Source organism: Sarcophilus harrisii, chromosome 4 (genome assembly GCF_902635505.1).
Source record: "Sarcophilus harrisii chromosome 4, mSarHar1.11, whole genome shotgun sequence".
NCBI classification, from domain to species: domain Eukaryota; kingdom Metazoa; phylum Chordata; class Mammalia; order Dasyuromorphia; family Dasyuridae; genus Sarcophilus; species Sarcophilus harrisii.
The window spans coordinates 121,167,377-121,187,061 of NC_045429.1; the positions used below are offsets into that span (position 1 = coordinate 121,167,377).

At 34.5% G+C, this 19,685-nt stretch overlaps 1 long non-coding RNA gene across 1 annotated transcript in view; it reads right to left on the bottom strand.

Moving 5' to 3' along the window:
* The window catches only part of LOC116419121, a 49,764-nt gene that overhangs the window by 14,367 nt on the left and 15,712 nt on the right, over positions 1-19,685 (bottom strand). The window contains exon 2 of the long non-coding RNA XR_004229385.1: positions 15,488-15,597. This is a non-coding gene — a long non-coding RNA (uncharacterized LOC116419121). The remainder of the gene's footprint in view (positions 1-15,487; positions 15,598-19,685) is intronic.

Here is a 19,685-nt window from a genome sequence, read left to right on the forward strand (position 1 = left end):
CCATGTCATTGGTCCACTTTGAAAATGAAGGTGAAACCACATTACCACTCCAGTTGAATGTAAACCTAGGGTAGGGAAGAGGTGGGACTACAAGCATACTTCTTTTGTTGTACTTTGCTTTAGTGCATTTATTAAATACTACCTTTTTTTAAACAAATGAAAGGTTTGGTCAACCCTGCATCAGGTCAGTCTGTTAAAGTCATTTTTCCAATAGCATGTGCTCACATTGTGTCTGTATCACATTTTGGTAATTATAGCACTATTTCAAACTTTTTCACTATTATTATAGCTTTTCTGGCGATCTCTGATCACTGATCTTTACTGTTTCTATTATAATTGCTTTGTTACACCATAAGTTGTGCCCATATAAGAATGAAAACTTAATTGATAAATGCTATCTACAATTTCACTTCTCTATAAAGCCATTTCCCATCTCTCTCCCTTTCCTTGGGTCTTCCTGTTCTCTTAAACACAATATTGAAATTAGGTTAATTAGTAATCCTACAAAAATTTTTAAATGTTCAAGTGAAAGAAGGAGTCAATTGATTAGGCAGATTTCATTGTCTTATTTTAAGAAATTGCTACAGTCAACCCAGTCTTCAGCAGTGGCTTCCCTGATTAGTCAGCAGCCATCAACATTGAAGCAAGACCTTCCACCAACAAAAAAGATTAGGATAGAAAATAGTTAGCATTTTTAGCAATAAATTATTTTTAAATTGATGTAAATTTGAGCTATAATTGATTAGATATAAATTTTTAGAAATAATGCTATTGTATACTTAATAGACTATCATATAACATAAACATGAACTTTATATGCACCAAAAAGCCAAAAAAATTGTGTGATTTGTATTATTGTAATTTTTACTTTCTTGCAGTGCTCTGGGACCAAAACTACAATATCTCTAAGACCTGTTTTTAATTTTGTCTTTGTATTCCTAGCACCCGACTCATAATAAGTCCTTTTTGTTTGATTGGTTAATTGATTAAAAGTTGAATGATAGCATGCATATTTAGATTGGCTGGAAAGAAAAACTTCCCATCAACTCAAGCTGTCCAAAAGTGGAATGGGCTATATCAGGAAGAAGGACATCTCTTTATTAGAAATCTTCAGACAATGGCAAACTTATCAGATTATGTGGTGGAGAGAATTCTTAAGCATAATTTGGATAAACCTAGTTTCTGAGGTAACTTGTAATTCTAAGAAATTTTTTAGCTACCCAAATAATATGCTCCATACAGTACCTAAGTCTTACCAGTAACTTCTAGTATAAACCATTCATTGTTACTAAGATGAACAGTTCACTTATAAGCTCTGTTCCTATATCAGATATTCAAAGAACTCCCCAAATGAATTTCATTCTTAATTCAATTAGATACCCTTGCTGCTTTTGAGCATGCTAAACCTTTTAGAGTTTTCTTTGGGGATTAAATACATACTTTACTAAGTAAACAGATTACTTAGCATCTTGTGGTATGAAAACAAACAAACAAACAAAAAAAAAACTCTGAAAGATGCCTTTATTTTTAAAAAATGCATTTAACCATGTCCATATGTGACACAGGCCACCTCAGTGGTACCACTCTTTTATTTTTTAAATTGCAGCTGAAGAAAGATTATAAATGTCAGTTTTTAATGGGACCCTGAGGAAAAAAGGGGGAAGAATACTTTGAATATTTAAAATTATCAATTGAATGGAAACTAATGTTGTTAATGGGAGATATTTACAAACAGGCAAAAAACAGGAAGACTTTAAAAGGAGGGAAAATAGATAAAAAGCAAATCATATTGACCTCTTTCTAGAAAAAGGACCAAGGACCTGATCTATTATCAAAACTCCTACTTCCATATGTCTTTTTAACATATAGGATAATTAATTCACATATTGAATTACTTTTACCTGAGTGATACCACATGTTGCATTGGACCAATCAGGTATCAAAGGCTGATAAAAAAGGCCAGGTGCAAAAGGGAGTGGTCCAGATACTTAATAGCTGGTTCTTGTCTTTGCCACAGTATTTCAGAACCAATTCCTCAACCACAATATTGAAGGTATCTCATATTGAATCTTTACTCCATAATTTTTAGTACAAAACCAACCTCCTAGTTGCCAATTGTCATTAAATGGCTCAAAATCTTTTTAAAAAAGGATTTTAGTTAGCCTCTTCACCTTGCTAATGGAAAAAATTACCAGGGAAGTTCAAATCCCCTAAGTCATTTTGCCAAAATAAGAATTGTGGTAATGGTCAAGACTTTAAATAATCAATTTCCAGTCTCCCAGTACCTAGTTCTGCTTGACTCAGACAAGAACCCTCTAAAAATTCAATAAGCTTAGCTGATTTGCATACCCCCTTTCCACTGGGAATCCCTGAAAAGACCCCTGACCTATAACTATGCCCTTCTTGATATATTTACAAACAAAATAATTGGTTTCATTGACTTGATTTCCATTGATTCCATTCTCTTGATGTTATGTCTTGTGGCACTACTCCATACTTGATTCTAGATCTTCCTCAAATGATATTAAAATATCCTCTCTCTTTTCTCCTGATATCATCAAAGCTATTCATCATCCCTGCCTTCCCATCACCAGCGCATCTACTGTTGTTATCAACATTTCCCTGTTGACACAAACCCAGAAAACAAAGAAATAAGAAAATGATTACAATTAAGGTCATACTAGATGGAATTGGTAGAAAGGTTACATGAAATGTTTCCAGGTGAATAAGGACTGAAAAAAAGAAATTGCTTGGAATATTCGGAGAAAAGGAATCCTGGAAAAACAAGGATTTCAAGAAAAAAACCAAGCAATATAGGAATGTTGAATAATATTTAAAGTAGTTCTGACCTAGAACCAAGGGCTGTATCTTGAGCCTGATCTAGAATGACCTTCTTTTTCCCCAAGAACCTTATTTTCCACAAGGACTGATATCTACAAATGATAGTTTAGCTGACCTGAGCTAAAATTTAGGATAAAATTCCCTCGTGTGTTATCTATGTCAATTCAACAAATATTTGTTATGTACTTACTATATATCAAGTATTATGTTAAGCACTAGACATTTTTTAAAAGGCAAGAACAATACCTACCATTAAAGAACTTACAATCTAGTTGGGGAGACAATCTATGAAAAACTATTGACATACAAGATATCTGGGAAGGAATGTTTCTTAGCTTTTCTAATATGAGTTGTTTCCATGTCTAAAATGACTACCTATATTTGACCTATGGTTATAAAAAACTGTTTATGGAGCATCAACTATGCTCTAAGATTACTATCAGAGAAATAATGTACATTTTTGTATTCTAAACAGTTGACTAGGAATGTAATATCTGGAGAATTCATCACAGAAGAGAAACACCACAGGACTAGGCTTCAGTTTTACATCTCTAAAGATTCATGGTATTTAGAGTGGGAAGGAACTTTAGAAGGGGTCAGATAATACATTTTTTTCTGATGACCAAACTGAGATCTAGAGAGAGATAAAAAGTCAAGGTCACAAAGTCCTCAAGGTCACATATATAGTAAAGCATAGCATCTAGATTAAAACATAGGTTTTTGATACTAAATATTTAATCCTTTCTCTTTACTCAACTGTCTTGCAGAAGAAAATCCCCCCTAATCATTTAAGTTTAATCCTCAAACTTTTTTATGTCATACATCCCTTTGATAGTCTATGGGCCCCTTCTCAGAATAATGTTTTTATTTAATTGAAGGAAATACTAAATTTCAGTATTCAGTAAATGTTACTGAAAATAAAGATATCATTTTTTTCTTATCCAAGTTTATGGAGCCCCTGAAATCTAGAAGTAAACCCTTTGAAGAAGGGTCTGAACCTATGTTAGGAATCCATGGTTTAGGTGATATATCGACTGATCACTGAGAAATCTGAGAAACATTCTATTTGAAGGACCCTGGGTAGTTTTATTATTGGAGTTGCCAACTCAAAGTCATACCCTACAGACAACTTGTAACCAAGGGGTTCTTTATTGATTTTTAAAACTTCTCTAAATATTTAATAATAAAGAACTACTTTTGCATAAACTTAATAAAACTTTATATTTTGCTAGGGTTAAAGAAAGAGCAAACCCTTCCCTGTAGCTCTCAGTCTTGAGCTGGGGTGTTCCTTTTTCTTTTGGCTGGCCTAATGTTCTCCTTTGTCCTTTGGTTCCCACACCACTGCACCATCATAATCATTCTTTTGACCAGCTGCGCTGGGTCCTAGCCCACCCACCTTTTCTGAGGTCACATGAAGTGGGAGACAGAGGAACTCAGAAGTCCCTGCTCAGGCAGCTGCTCAAGTTAATGAGAGAGAGTATAGTTTCCATAATTTCAGTTATCTGGAGTACATTTTCCCCTAGAGGTTTGGATCTGGTTCAGTTTCCGTTTTGGGCATAGGTTCAAACCAGTTGTTATTTAATCCATTCTGTGTTGCCTTTCCCTCATGTTCAGGCTGACCAACTACTTAGGAGGAGAGATCCTAGCTAAAGAGCCTTGTCTGAAAATGTAGGTTCCATCTTTAGTCTACCCTTATATCCTGTGTCCAAGTGTAGCAAGTACATTAAGTCCATCAATTTTTAGTAGTGTTTTTTTCCCAGCCAATGTTTTTTAGTACTCAGAACAGCTAACTCAGTGGAAGAACTTCCCCAATATTCTCATTTCTCCATTCCTATAATCCCACGATTGGCTGGATGTACAGCAATAAAGCATAAGGGGAAAGAGATAGTATAAATGCCATATTGGGGGCCATTTATAAATCCAAGATTTTTCCCACTGGCTGCTCTTGATGTTTCTAATCTGTAGATGATCACCAAGGTTAGATTACTATCTCAGAGTTCTATTAGTTGGCTAGTGACAGCTGCCTCTATAACTTTCTTCCCATTCTCACTTTCTAAAGCTTTACTGTAGTCATTGAGTCAAAAGAGATAATTCAAACATCCCTACTCTGAAAAATTATCTAAATGCATAGATTTATTATATTTGGCTCACATTGTCCATGTTCAAAGAATTCAGCAATGATCTGCTTGGAAGAGGGTGTGTGACACATCATAATTCCAAGAAGATATGTAATAAGGATAAAGTTTTATTTAGCCAGCCAATACTGATCTTTGGTTAAATAAAGATTTATATGGCAGCATGACATATGGATTGACAATGTACCAAGGAGGATTTTTCTTCAAGTTTAGCACATACTATCTATGTGACCCTGGGCAAATTGTATAGTTTACCTGAACCAGTCTCCTCATCTATAAAATGAAGGTCTCAGATTAAGTGGCATCTGACCTCTCTTCCAGATCTAAATCTGGAACCAATAACCTTGACTTGTCTCAGGAAATCTTTTAAGTTTCAGGGCAGTAACTGACCTATGTTGAAAACCTCAATGGTAAGAGGAAGTTTCATTGGTAGTTCACTGGTCCAGGTTCTACCCACCCCCTACCAGTTAAAAAAAAATCATAAGCTTGTGCAAAGTACCAAAGACAACACCAATTTTTTGACCCCAAAATAGATAAGTTCTTTCTGAAATTATTTTGGCACTATTGTGTATCTATACAAATTGTTTCTGCCCATCTCCCTTTTGGTTCTTTCTTGTAGGAAATCAAAATATTTCTCTTAAAAGAAGCATACCCCATTTCTGCCATTGTTCATTGCTGCAAATAGGGGGACTTGAAAATTTTTACCTACTCTCTTCATTTCTTCCTCTTGTTGCACATAAACATTAACTGTGTCTTGGCCTGAGTTGTGACAAGTGTCACATTTGCCAAAGATCTAATTAAGGATCCTTCCCCATGAAAAAGTTAACATTTTCACATCACTAATCCCAAAAAGACAAGACTCCCCTCTTTTTTGACACCATCACTTCTCTGATGAAGAAATGGAATTGCAGATTTTAGTAGATAAATAAAATGTGCAAATTGTTTAAAAATACATTTCCTCTTTTGAAATGAGTAAACACAGGTGTTCTGTACCTGCTCTTGCAGTTGTTGACTGCTTGTCTTTTTCTTTTTTTAATAATCTTTTTTCCATTCACCTCAGTTCACCTCACTGTCAAAATGATTCTTATTTTAAGGAATCATCACCTAGAGTTTGTTTTATACTCAGTATTTGATTTATTAATCATTTTCTACAAGATACCAGCTTTGTGAAGTTATATGTTTCCTATGCTGTGATAAAAGATTGCTCAACAGGAATAACACAAGAAAACCCTCTGACTTGATTGGAAAGAACATTACCCAAGACTTTTGTTTTTCCTTCCTTTTCTCAATAGACATGTTTATCTAAGTGTGTTAAATTTCAGTGAAAATGTGCATCAGGCACTTATATAGCTGCCAGAAGAAGACATAAATATGTTGATAGGATTTTGGTTGAGATAATATATGTGACAGTTCTTTGGAAACTAGAAAGCAAAATATGAATGAATGTCAACTTCTTGTTTACATATTTAAGAAATAAATACATCAAGTGCAATGTCCAGTAACTAATGCTTTAGAACAACATAGTGTGCTATACCTTTAATGAGAGAATATTATAATTAAGGTTAAAACCCCATGGGTCATGCTATCTACTCTGTCATTGAATCTTTATTACTTTTATACTTCTCCAGTTGCCCTAAAGAAGATTTCTCTTATGTGTGTTCTCTTCCAATTAGAATATAAGTTCTCTGAGAGCAGAGACAGTGTCATTTTTCCTTTTTGTTTCCCCAATGATAAGCAAAATGTTTGGTACATGGGAAGTCCTTAATAAATGTGTTGTTGTGGTTTTCATTCCTTCATTCACATCTCCAGTTCAAGGCTTTTTCATTCAAGAGAATTCCTCAATTGAAGTCACATGTTTGAAAAGTATAGTACCCCAAGACATTGATATTTGAAAGTGGTATCATTAACAAAGTGACACATATATTAGAATCCCCAAGGGACCCAGTAAGTCTTTAGTCCTTTCCAGAGTAGCCATTCATGTAACCTGTTTACAGATTAGTCTATATCTTGTGTACCAGGCCATCATTTGTGGTTATCTCTACATTCCCAATATATCATTCCATATCTGACTATCATTGGTTAAACTGTTTTTCTACTGCTGGTTTTTTTTTTTTTTTAATTAAAGCTTTTTATTTTCAAAACATATGCATGGATACTTTTTCAACATTAACCCCCTGCAAAACCTTGTGTTTTTCCTCCCTTTCCCTTACCCACTCCCCTAGTTTGTTGTAATCCAATATATGTTAAACATGGTAGAAATATATGCTAAATCCAATATATGCATACATATTTATACAATTATCTTGCTGCACAAGAAAAATCAGATCAAACAGGAAAAAAAATGAGGAAGAAAATAAAATGCAAGCAAACAACAACAAAAAGAGTGAAAATGCTATGTTGTGAACCACACTCAGTTCCTATACTCCTCTCTGTGGGTCTTCTGCTGTTTCTATACAGGAGTTTATGTAATTATCAAATGACTGAGGTTCTTTATTAAATGGGTCTAAAATTCTCTTTCCTCCATCTGTTTTATAAATCCTAAAGTGCTAGAAGGACCAGTAACAACCATAATTTAAGATTTTTCTCCTTAAATTGATTTAATTTAATTTAGCAAATATGTATTAAGCACTGTGTTGGGTACTGAGACTCAGCCAATACCTATACTTCATTAGCAATGAGGATTTTCTTTTTTATATTCAGCAGTGATTTTATGTTCATAGTTGAGAGACAGAAGAATACTAAACTAGAAATGAGGAGAAATGAGTTCTGCCAGTAACTGACTGTTTAAAGTTGAACCAGTCATCTTACCTCTCTGGATCTCAATTTTCTGCTCTGAAAGAATGAGGTCATTGACCTAGAGGAGCACCGAGATCCCTTTTAGTTCTAAAATTATATGATCTTAAATTAGAGGAACATAGGATAGTTTACCTCTCAGACCTGTGGAAGGGGAAGGTCTTTATGACCAAAGCAGAACTAGAGATCATTACTGATCACAAAATAGAAAATTTCGATTATACCAAACTGAAAAGTTTTTGCACAAACAAAACTAATGCAGACAAGATTAGAAGGGAAGCAATAAACTGGGAAAATATTTTTACAGTCAAAGGTTCTGATAAAGGCCTCATTTCCAAAATATATAGAGAATTAACTCTAATTTATAAAAATCAAGCCATTCTCCAATTGAAAATGGTCAAAGGATATGAACAGACAATTCTCAGATGAAGAAATTGAAACTATTTCTAGTCATATGAAAAGATGCTCCAAGTCATTATTAATCAGAGAAATGCAAATTAAGACAACTCTAAGATACCACTACACACCTGTCAGATTGGCTAAGATGACAGGAAAAAATAATGATGATTGTTGGAGGGGATGTGGGAAAACTGGGACATTGATTCATTGTTGGTGGAGTTGTGAACGAATCCAACCATTTTGGAGAGTAGTTTGGATCTATGCTCAAAAAGTTATCAAACTGTGCATACCCTTTGATCCAGCAGTGTTACTACTGGGATTATATCCCAAAGAGATTATAAAGAAGGGAAAGGGACCTGTATGTACACGAATGTTTGTGGCAGCCCTTTTGTAGTGGCTAGAAACTGGAAACTGAATGGATGTCCATCAGTTGGAGAATGGCTGAATAAATTGTGGTATATGAAAATTATGGAATATTACTGTTCTGTAAGAAATGACCAACAGGATGATTTCAGAAAGGCCTGGAGAGACTTACACTAACTGATGCTGAGTGAAATGAGCAGGACCAGGAGATCATTATATACTTCTACAACAATACTAGATGATGACCAGTTCTGATGGATCAGGCCATCCTCAGCAACGAGATCAACCAAATCATTTCTAATGGAGCAGTAATGAACTGAACTAGCTATACCCAGAAAAGAACTCTGGGAGATGACTAAAACCATTACATTGAATTCCCAATCCCTATAGTTATGCACACCTGCATTTTTGATTTCCTTCACAAGCTAATTGTACAATAATTCAGAGTCTGATTCTTTTTGTACAGCAAAATAATGTTTTGGTCATGTATACTTATTGTGTATCTAAGTTATATTTTAATATATTTTAACATCTACTGGTCATCCTGACATTTAGGGGAGGGGGGGGTAAGAGGTGAAAAATTGGAACAAGAGGTTTGGCAATTGTTAATGCTGTAAAGTTACCTATGTATATATCCTGTAAATAAAAGGCTATTAAATAAAAAAAAAACTAATGCAGACAAGATTAGAAGGGAAGCAATAAACTGGGAAAATATTTTTACAGTCAAAGGTTCTGATAAAGGCCTCATTTCCAAAATATATAGAGAATTAACTCTAATTTATAAAAAATCAAGCCATTCTCCAATTGAAAAATGGTCAAAGGATATGAACAGACAATTCTCAGATGAAGAAATTGAAACTATTTCTAGTCATATGAAAAGATGCTCCAAGTCATTATTAATCAGAGAAATGCAAATTAAGACAACTCTAAGATACGCTACACACCTGTCAGATTGGCTAAGATGACAGGAAAAATAATGATGATTGTTGGAGGGATGCGGAAAACTGGGACATTGATGCATTGTTGGTGGAGTTGTGAACAATCCAACCATTTTGGAGAGTAGTTTGGAACTATGCTCAAAAGTTATCAAATTGTGCATACCCTTTGATCCAGCAGTGTTACTACTGGGATTATATCCCAAAGAGATTATAAAGAAGGGAAAGGGACCTGTATGTGCACGAATGTTTGTGGCAGCCCTTTTGTAGTGGCTAGAAACTGGAAACTGAATGGATGTCCATCAGTTGGAGAATGGCTGAATAAATTGTGGTATATGAAAATTATGGAATATTACTGTTCTGTAAGAAATGACCAACAGGATGATTTCAGAAAGGCCTGGAGAGACTTAACTGAACTGATGCTGAGTGAAATGAGCAGGACCAGGAGATCATTATATACTTCAACAACAATACTAGATGATGACCAGTTCTGATGGATCAGGCCATCCTCAGCAACAGATCAACCAAATCATTTCTAATGGAGCAGTAATGAACTGAACTAGCTATGCCCAGAAAAAGAACTCTGGGAGATGACTAAAACCATTGCATTGAATTCTAATCCCTATATTTATGCACACATGCATTTTGATTTCCTTCACAAGCTAATTGTACAATAATTCAGAGTCTGATTCTTTTTGTACAGCAAAATAATGTTTTGGTCATGTATACTTATTGTGTATCTAAGTTATATTTTAATATATTTAACATCTACTGGTCACCCTGCCATCTAGGGAGGGGAGGGTAAGAGGGAAAATTGGAACAAGAGGTTTGGCAATTGTTAATCCTGTAAAGTTACCCATGTATATATCCTGTAAATAAAAGGCTATTAAATAAAAAATAAAAAAAAAAAAAAGAGAGACTTACATGAACTGATGCTGAGTGAAATGAGCAGGACCAGGAGATCATTATATACTTCAACAACAATACTATATGATGACCAGTTCTGATGGATCAGGCCATCCTCAGCAACGAGATCAACCAAATCATTTCTAATGAAGCAGTAATGAACTGAATTAGCTATGCCCAGAAAAAGAACTCTGGGAGATGACTAAAAACCATTACATTGAATTCCCAATCCCTATATTTATGCACACCTGCATTGATTTCCTTCACAAGCTAATTGTACAATATTTCAGAGTCTGATTCTTTTTCTACAGCAAAATAACGTTTTGGTCAGGTATACTTATTGTGTATCTAATTTATATTTTAATATATTTAACATCTACTGGTCATCCTGCCATCTAGGGGGGGGGGGGTAAGAGGTGAAAAATTGGAACAAGAGGTTTGGCAATTGTTAATGCTGTAAAGTTACCCATGTATATATCCTGTAAATAAAAGGCTATTAAATTAAAAAAAAAATTATATGATCTTAAAAGACTAAAATCTTAAGATGTAAGTCACTTCATACCTTTATTTCATGGTGACATCTAGTGATAATTTTTTTCTTGGCAAGAATATCAGTGCATGTCCCTCCCCTCATTGTGGTTTTGTAGGATTTTTTTTCTCCTAAAATTATATTAAGCAAGAAGGTGCAAACATTTCTTGAATGTGATCAACGTATGCAACAAACCCATATCCAAAGAAATTAAGAAGAGAATGGAGCACAGATCTACATGTGCTTCTGTTAAATAGTCACAGACTAATTTTTGTCTTAAAAGAAACCTATATGACTTTCTGCCAACCTCAGTTAAAGACTCCTTTAAATTCATTCTCTCCATGAGGAAATTTCCTATTAATGTAAGATGAGGGAAAAGGCTGGTTGAAGGAAACCTGGGTTAACTAATTATAAGAGAAAGAAATTAACATGCAAATCTCACCAACAAGGGTGCTATTGGTGAACCCCAAAGTGCATTTTTAGATGAAAAAAGAAAGCAGAATAGACAATTAACCTTTTATGGTGAATGAGCAATACTGATAAAAAACCACAGACAGCATGTGCCTTGCACAGTGCTCTGTGGCTGGACAAGAAGCAGGTGGATTTGATTGCTGATGACTCAGCGTCAAGGGACTAGATCCCATTTCTAAAAGGAATGTTTTTCACAGCCCAACAAAAAGCTTCAAGTCTCTACATATCCTTTGTCTAATACATTTTTTCAAAGGAGAGAGAGTGCCTAAGGGAAATAGAAGAGCCAGACTCTCCCATTAGTCCTCATGTTTCTGAGCTTGAACATAACCTCATTCAAGGCCAAGAAGAAACTAAATGGCCTCTTTTCCTTCCCTCAAATGATTACAGCCTAAATGAACTTAGAAGTTCAGGGAAGTGCTTATGTATTCTTGAGAATGTAATAGTATTATTTTTCTTTATCTACCTCCCCCAGCTACTATAGAACCTACTGAGCAGTCAGTGGATGTAAGATGGATTTGGCAATGAAAATAACTTGAATTTAGGCTTTAATACCAATGATAAATAGTAGAGTGTAGTAGGAAACACCTTTGATTGAGAGGCAATTGATTCTGCCTCTGCCATTTAATTGCTATATAACTTTGGGCAAATTATTGAATTATGCCTCAAGTACTACATCAATGAAATGGAAGCAGTGATGTCAGTCCACAAACACTGATTAAGTACTTCCTCTGAGCCAGGCATTGTGCTAAAGTCTAGTGATACAAAGAAAGGCAAAACAAAACAAAACAAAACAAAACAATCAACCACCATAATCCCTGCCCTTAAAATAACATTCCAATCAGTGAAAGAGACATGTCAAAATATATATACACATATAAATATATGTGTGTGTATATATATATATATATATATATGTATGTAAAGTGCATGCATTATAAATACGACATATGGTCTTTTGACATATAGTTTTTCCTGACTTAGGTACATCTGTAGAGGTGTTAGTTTATTTCCTTCTTTCCTTATTCATTTATATGCTTTTTAAAAGGTAGGGGTTGTACCATTTTAAACTTTTTTTATTTTCCATATCACACTTGTTGACTTCCACATAAAAGAATTATAGATTTAAGGTTGTAAAGAGCATTAGAAGTCCATCCCCTTTATTTTTACAAAGGGGAAAACTGATCTGCAAAAAAGGTTAAATGACTTGTGTAAGATTATTCAGGTGTGCTAGTGTCTGAAGTGATGTCCTAAAAATCCAACAGCATGTTTTAAAATTATAAGATCATAGATTCAGAGCTAAAAGTGACTTAAATCTAAAAGGGACCTTAGCAACCATCTTATTGAACCCTCTAATTTTACAGATAAGGAAACTGAGGCTCAGGGACTTGCCTAAGGTCATGCAGTAAATGTTATGGGTAGAACTGGAAGCCAAGTCCTCTGACTCAAGTCAAAGTTCTTTTTTACTATGCATATAATCCTATAGTGGATTTTTTTTTCATATTTATTGCACTGAATTGAAACAAAACTTTTGATTATTGTTTTGCAAGGTTCCAAAGATATAATGCATATGAAATTTTGAAAAGTGAACCTCTCTCATTTTCTTATCTAGCTTTTGACAAAGACCTACTTCTAGAGAAAGTCTGGTTTTTAAAGAATACAAAATGTTGTAGTATAGGACTAAGTCAAGATATCCAGTTTCTAAGATCCTGAAGAAGTCATTTCTACTTTCCTCTGTGCTACCATTTCCTTCCCTGACCAAACAAGTACCATGTCTGAGCTCTCTGTCCTGAGTGTTCTTATAAGAAACCACTAATGCTTTGTAATCACATCTAATGGAGCATTACAAAGAAAAGTACATTTCAGACTTTAATTCAGTTCAAATTAGATTCTTTTCTCTTGGATACTGCATTAGTTAGACCAACAAATTAGGCTGCATCCATACTGCTGCTTCTTCCATGCAGAATCTCGGTGATCACCTACCTCACAGCCCATAATGCAATACATATAAACAAAAGAGGCAGGTTATTGTTTTCTATCAACTCTGGCTCACGAGGACTTCCTAGTCTAGCACTTGTTCCAAAGATCTATTCCACAGCAATTTGTAAGTCATAGAGCCAAGGAAGTAGAATAAAGCAAAGAAAAAAATAGAAAGATGGAGAAAGACAGAGAGAGAGAAGCAGAGATGGAGTGACACATGGAGACACATCTGCAGGAGAAAAATCTGCTCTTGCAAATAATCGTTTTTGGAAAGGAAGCTAATCAAAAATTTGCAACAAACAGGCATTACTCCAAGTTCTTATAAATCGTAACAAACCAAGTGCTAAAGTAGACATACTTGGCGGTTGTCACTAAACAGACAATAGTTAAGGAGGTGTAAACCCCAAAGGTTTAAAATAAAATCTATAAAGTTTACTTTTCTCTGTTCTTAACAGTGGGGAAGGCATGAGGAATATAGACAAAGCAGGGTCCATTTTCTCAAATTTTGCCTATGAATATGTGAGGACACTGGACAATTTGGTGAAGTCTACAGGCTACATTTCAAAATAATGTTTTTAAATGCATAAAATAAAATACATAGGATTACAAAGGAAATCAATTACATTGAAATACAGTGATTGAAATATTTTAAAAACCAGCATGTAAACTCCAGATTATGAACACCTGCTATAGATGGTTAAAATGAGCCTGGTTAGACCAAAGCCATACTTTGATATTTCCCTCTGCCTTTGAGGGAAATCAATGTTTCCATTTCCAAATCAATGTTACACTCCTCTAGGAAATGTCTCTGCCTCTTTTTTTTTTTTTGAAAACGACAACAAAGAGGTCAGGCAGTCTTGTATTTCCTGACCCAAACGATTCATTACACTACAGATTTTTTAAATAACAATTCATTTGTGTATGTGTGTGTTTTTCTAAATCATAAAGTCCTGTGGATCTCCAAGTACCATATGCCTGCCAATCTGTCAAAAACAAAAAGACAACAATTCCCTTAATGCTTTCCAGACTAGGAAGGACATCAAGGGCTGTCTGATGGTTTACTAGGCTGTCTCGGATGAAGCCTCTCACATGTCCATGTGGTTCTGGTGCTACAGAATCACATTTCCCCTTTCTCTCTTTTGTGCGTGTTACATTGTTGGCATTTCATCTGGACCACTCCTCTACTAAACAAAGAAAGGAGCACTTGTTCACTTCAGGAGATGGCATCTGGTTTTAGTTTAGGGAAGTGGGGAGAATTGGTTTAAAGTTGAGGATGCAAAGGGAGCCCACAGTGAGGGAACTGGAAAACCCTGTATATGCAAACCAGCTCCAGTACTATTTTCTCTTAACCAGAAACAACTGTCATGAAGCCCACACCTGGGTGCAAAGTATAAGATACAATCAGGGATTATGGATAACCAAATGTCCCTATCTGCTCTTGGCAAATGAATAGATTAAGTTTGCCCTCTGGTGGACGGTTCATAGTATAGCATAAAGCATAGAAAATGTTACATCTTATTGTATGGAATATATGTTAAATGAAGATATAGATGTAGAATGAGAATATATCTAAAAGGTCATCTAGCCCAACAATGTCATTTTTTTGCAGATGGAGAAATAGAGACTCACAGACGTTTATGTCACTTGGCTAAAGTCATGTGTGTCCAAGAATATATTATCCAGAATCCCAAAATGATACTTTTAAATTTAAGTATTTCTGATCAGTTTCTGAAAACCTAAGCAAAACCTGCTAAGAACTTGAGTCATCAATATGTTGTCCTAAACTATACTTATCTGAAGATTTTTCAAACCAATCAAAACAATACATAAGATATAACATATTAAATTGCTAATAGTTTGAAGTCAGCTAAAAAAAGACATCTTTCACATTTAATAAAAATATGCACAACATAAACCAGTAATTATGATTGAAGATGGATTTTTAAACTCTTCCTACATATGCATGTCCCACTGAATGTGAAACTTAATGTATATTCCTAGGGAGGTTTCATTTTAATATCTTGATATATAACTATTGAAACATTTCTGCCCTAGATCTAATATCAATGATGCCCAATTTGTTTTGTGTACAAGATTAACACAAACCACACAGGTTGAAGAGTATGGTTTCCCCTCACCTTGGAATGCAGTCATCAATTAGCTTTGAACATCTGTTGGGATGTAAAGGTCCCCTCTCTACCCGCAACACCTTTCCTGTAGCTTTAGTAGAAGAAAACATAGAATGTTTCTGTGGAAAAATGAAAACATTGTTAGGTCCTGAGACTGATTTTTTTAAGATGGGATGGGAAGACCCACAGATCAAAAATACCTATTTAAACACTTGAGAACAGCCTTTGGAGAACTTGGTCTATTCTTAAATTATTATTTGTGGTCAATAACTTATTTCTCAGGGTTCAGATAGACTTTGGAAATGTTTAGATAAGAATTATGAAGAGAAGTTTAAGGGGGAAATAGTATTGGGATACACTGAATCATGTCCCTCTTCCCCTTCCACCCTCCACTCCCCAAGTAATTTTTCTAATCCTTTCAAGCCTGTTCTCTCAGAAAAATCCCTTCTCTGTATATGGCAGGTCTACTTCAAGCCTTTACCTGGGGAACTGTCATTCAGCTAAATATAATTCTGATAATTATTGGTGGATGAACACCTGCTATAGATTTACTTTTTAGTTTATACATTGTTTTCCTCACAAAAAAAATGCCATAGGTGAGGTTTCAACTTTGAATTCTGATACTACTTCTCTAAAGGTGATTTTAATTCAATTCTACAAACATTATTCATTACCTACTAAGTACAAGAGTATTTAAAAGTCAGGATGGTATATTAAATCAGTTGTTGAATTTAGCAAACATTAGCTCAAATCCTTCTTCTACTATCTACTAGCTATGTAATCATAGATATGTCACATTCTCTCTGAGCCTCAAAAATTAGAGGCATTTTAGTGATGGAATCACAGATTTTTGATGAATTTATATTTGTACAAGCAATTGCACTAAACAATTTAGGGACTGGAGGGTAAGGTGGAGGCAGAGGGCAGAGTACAAAAGCTGGTTCACCTCTAGAAGCCCTTCTCTCTTCCATCCCTGAACTTCAACTTTAAAACACCATAAGTGGTTAAGGAGTCTGCCAGGAACATGATTTAAGATTGCTACTATAAAAGCGGTATATGTAAGAATTTAACTTCTAAGATACTTCATATCTGGGCTGCTCAATTGATATTGTGGAGTAGATAAACATAAATCAATGCAGGAGAAGTAATCTAGAAATGCCTACTATTGGACAGGACTATCTTAATAGATTATGTAATAGATTAACAAAGGCTATTTTAATAGATTCTTTTAATAAATTCAGTTTTGCAATTGACTTCATAGGATTTCATTTCCTAAAATTCCATGTGGGACTTTGAGGCTAAATAAAAGAAGAAGGCAGAAATGAGCGGCACAGTAATTTAATATTAAAAATTCAATATATAGAAAATGATTGTTCTTATATGGATGAAAATGCATATTTTCACAATGTCTTTATGCCATATGCTTTATATATTGACTTTAGCAAGAAAATCAAATTAAACCAAATCATCCTGAAAAATAACTAGAGAAGACACTTTTCTAAGTTGTGTTACCGATGCAAACAAACACACTCCCTACCCTAGGGAAGCTTACAGTCAAGGTAAACAAATTTGTAATAACACATTCATGATCTTCCTATTAAGACATATATTGTGTCTTTCTCATATTTTTAAAAAAGTTCTATAGTTTTCCTTATTGAATTCTTAAGTTGATTTCAAATGGATATCTGATGACTTTCCTTGAACCTTGAAAAGGCTTTAGCAAAAATGTATGTTACTGACTTCCCATCCTGCTCCGAGCCTTTGGAAAATGCTGAATTATTTCTTTGTCTGTTCTTGCTTTTTTTATCAGGGTAAGCAACTCCCATTTGAGAAAACTTTCTTCGGACGCAGATTTGTTACACATCTGTAATTTATAGTCTTAGAGAGTTGCTTGGGTCATTGAAAGATTCACTGACTTTCCCATAGTTCCACAGATAATTTAACTCAGAGACAAGATTTGAATCCAGAACTTTCTGATTCCAAAGCTGGCTTTCTATCTAATCTACCATGTTCTCTCTCAAGCTGAATTAAGCTCTCAACAAATAATTTCTGGCCAGACATCCCTACACATTCTCTAACACATGCTCTGTCTCCAGAGAAGATTATTACAGGCTGTAGCTATGAAGTACTGTGTGCTAGCAAAGAGAAAAACTAAAATAATTACTGTTTTTGTCATACTCTTTGGAAATTCAAAAAGGAGGGGAGAAGAGAGACTGTTGATTGACAAGCTCTCTTCTTTTCCCCTGCTTTATTCTAAGCTCCTGTGGAGAGAAAATGAGAAATGATTGAATATGATGAGCCAACACACAGCTACATGCTTCTATATCATTAGGCCATAGACTCTTTTTTTGCAGGACATTTGTCTTTCCCCAAACTCAGCACCCTTTGCTCATTTTGGCACACTCAAGGCTACATCCATGCCAAAGAATTTGAAGTTGAATTGCAAAATACTAGAAGATTCAAAGAGAGCCAGCAAGTCTGTAAGTCATTTGCAAGATGAAAAATGAAAATAATAATAATAATAACTCAAGTGGTGAAATTTGACTTTAAGTAGAATTTTAGTAAGACCAGGTGTGTAGCTATGGGTTCCACTGAGAGCAATGTTTTGTTTTGACCACTGGTGGGGTGAATTTCTTGATTTCTGTAAAAGGATATTATATATATATATATATATATATATATATATACTCTATTCAAATACAGTAGCAATATTAATTAGTTTATATTTGTAAGGACTTTAAAGTCAATATTTTTCTGAGTCTTCCTTAAATGCTAAATAGGAGTGCTGATTAACTCATTTTTGAAAATACTAGAAATGAAAAAAATGAGAGTTATCAGTATAAAGTCTCAGAGTGAGAATTTAAGACCAGAGGTCTTTGATATTTTATATACCCAAGTGAGGCTCTCTGCTTCCCACTTTGAAATGATCTTGTGAGCATTATCCTTTTAGGACTGTCATTAAATACTTTCAAAACAATATTAAAAACAGTATTAAATAGCAATTAATTAGAGAAATCACATGATATGACACTGGATGAGATTCAGGCTATCTAAGTTATAGCTCTGTCTCTGTGACATTGGTTAAGTCTTTTGACTTCTCTTTGGATTTTATTTCCTAATCTATAAACTGAGGAAAGGGTAGGATAGATAATCTCCAGATCCTTTTTATCTCTAACATCCTATGGTTTGGGATGAAAGAATGTTACAAAATCATAAACAAGTAAGATATTTTTAAGTCGACTAATTTTTTCTCTATCAATGTCTAAGGATCAAAGTAAAAATTGCAAAATTATCAAATTTGCTGAAGACATAAAGGTGCTACAGATAAATGACATGTTGGAAGAAAAAATTGGAATCCAATATCTCTATAGGATTGAAAATATTGGCTAAATATGAAAGGATAAAATTAACAGTAAGTGCAAAGTTCAAAACAGGTTCAAAAAAAATCACACAAATAGAGGGAGAAGTATCTGAAAGGATTTGGTCAAAGTGATACCTAATCATAAGATATGGCTTGAATTAGAGGATTTCTGATGTTCCTTTAAAATAAATCTTTTCCATTTTCTAATTATTAAATCTGGTTTCTAATTCATATGATTATAAATTCTTTGAAAGGAGGCGATGCCTTCTGATTCAATTGCATTGCCCATAATTCCTAATACAGTGCTTTGCAAATAATACAGATTTTAAAAAATCATTTTTGTCTTTTAAAAAAATCTCTTTATTTAGCTCTTCTAGGAATTTTTTTGAGGCTTCACTTTGCTGACATTTTCAAGTCTTTGCCTTCTTCATTGTCTTGAGCTTTCCTATCACCACAGTAGCTTTTTATGATTAGATAAATTTTTTGTTATTTCCCAGCCTATTTTTTTTTTTTTACTTTGGGCTTTATGTTAGAGTTTAACTCTGCTCATTGCTGAGGGTTGGGAAGGATGGGATGTCTATCCTGAGCTTCTGGTTTTGTTTTGGTTTGGTTTTTAATAGCCTACCATTTTCATAGCTCAGTGGAAGCTTATAAGTTTTCAGTGTTCACAAAGTGATGTGATCCAAGGAGAGGTCTCATTTCTGCCCTCCTGGCCTTAACCATGCAGAGTCTTTGCTTCCTTATGATTGCAAATGCTTTTCTCCATCCTAGAATTGTAATCTGGAACTAGGCAATGGACAAAGAGTTGCCAAGTGGCACCTGATCCTACTTCCAGTGCTAGTGCTA